The following is a 2011-nucleotide window of genomic DNA, read 5'->3' as shown; positions in this document are numbered from 1 at the left end:
GTTATTTTTTTTTTTAATGATCCATTGCCAAGCAGGGTGTACAGGAGAGGTATGCTTTAGGTATGAACTGCAATATGTTTAGGTCTTTTCCTATTTTCTTTTTATGCTACACTTGGCAACCAAAACAGAAATATGTGATTATTTTGATGTAAGATTTATGCAAAAAGAACCACACATACATGGACAAAAAAATCAGAGAGTTAAAACAATAAAAAATTAATGTACTAAATGGCTGGTGAGCTATTCATAACCCGGTGTCCCCCTTCTTTAATCGATATCGTGTTGTTGGGCACTGCCCAGTCAGCCCTATCCATGTGACCCTATGGGCAACAAAAGGAAACGCTGCTCTCTCTGAGCCATCTCACAATCATCCCGAAGTTTGAGCCCATTATTGCAGCCACTGTGTCAATGCAACTTAGTGAAGGTCAAGATTACAGTGGGCTCAACTATGGGATCTGCTGGCTCTTGTGCTCAGCTGCTCACTGAACACACGGTGCTCCCAGTCCCACCAAAGGCACCTCAACAGCAAGGCATGGAGAGCGACTTCCAAGATCGCTCCGTCATTCAAAACCTTATGGAGCATGCTATTGCCAATAATGGAAATCATCTTGACAGACACTGGTAAATATATCCATATTTTCTAAAAAAAAAAAAAAGTCTGATTTGGTGAATATTTTTGGGAATTACTAGAGCCATCTGCGAGTAGAACAGAACCTCCACCTTTAGCACCAGGAGTGATAACATTTCCATTATCCGGAAATTTATCGTTGATTCTGACTCATAGCAACCCTCAGATTAAAACAAAATTAAAAACCCATTGCCATCAAATACATTCTGACTCATAGTGATTCTATAGACAATCGAACTGCCCCACAGGGTTTCTAAGCCTGTCAGTCTTTTAACAGCAGACACCTTTCTCCTGTGAAGGTCTCTAGATTCTAACCAATGACCTTTCAGTGAACAGCTTAGTGTTTTAACCATTGCATTGCCGGCATTTCTTAACTCTCAGGAAAAAAACAAACAAACAAACAGAGGCAAGAAATAGGACACAAAGGTCCAAATATCAAAAAATGAAAAATCTACAAAACAAAGTCTACAAACATAATGGTGGTACAGCCATTATGGAAATCAGCATGGCACTCCTTTAATCAAATGTGAATCCAAGTTCTGTAGGTTCTAGCAATCTCTCTGCTGGGTAGCTACCCTCAAGAAATTAAGAATATAACACGAACAGACGTGCCCACCTATGGTTATTGCAGAAATTCACACCATGACCCAAACAAAGAATAACCAAACACTCCAGCTACAGAGAGATGGGTAAGCAAGCTTTGGTACAGTCATACTATGGAATTGCATACATCCATTTTAAAAATGATAAGTCCCTTAAACACCACAAGAAATGGACAACACTAGAGAACATTCTGTTTAGCAAACTCGGTCAGTCTTACAAAGATAAATATTTAATATCAACATTTTATAATTAAAAAGGAAGAAATTTAGTTTATGTACCAATAGACAAGCCGTTGATGACTGCAAGGAGGCCAGGGATGGGGGAGAGAAGGGAGGGATGGAGGGGGGCAAGCAAAAAAAAGGGAGAGTTTAACAGTAATATATGTATAATAATTGACCGATGAAAAAAGACCTCCTGATTCCCTATCCCTCAGAACTGAGTGACTAAAAAAGGGGGAGTAAAACTGAAGTGGACTTGGAGTCTTTAGTGTCCTACAAGTTCACTTGTTTAAAATCATTTTATTGAGAACTCATACAATTCTTATCACAATCCATACATACATCCAAAAGCCAAACAAAGCTAGCCCATGAGCATTTTTTTTTCAATTTGATTTGGAAAATGATTGCAATTCCTCATCAATGATGTAAATGTGGAACTTTTGTGAGATGACTATTACAAGGAGATACCTAGAGCTCTCATTTACTAGGGCCTTTTAATATTGAACTTGTAAGCTTGATTATTTACCAATATAGTGTCTTTACTACATTCTTTATAACAGTA

The sequence above is a fragment of the Tenrec ecaudatus genome, chromosome 3 (genome assembly GCF_050624435.1).
Source record: "Tenrec ecaudatus isolate mTenEca1 chromosome 3, mTenEca1.hap1, whole genome shotgun sequence".
Classification (NCBI taxonomy): domain Eukaryota; kingdom Metazoa; phylum Chordata; class Mammalia; order Afrosoricida; family Tenrecidae; genus Tenrec; species Tenrec ecaudatus.
This window is presented reverse-complemented; position numbering follows the sequence as displayed.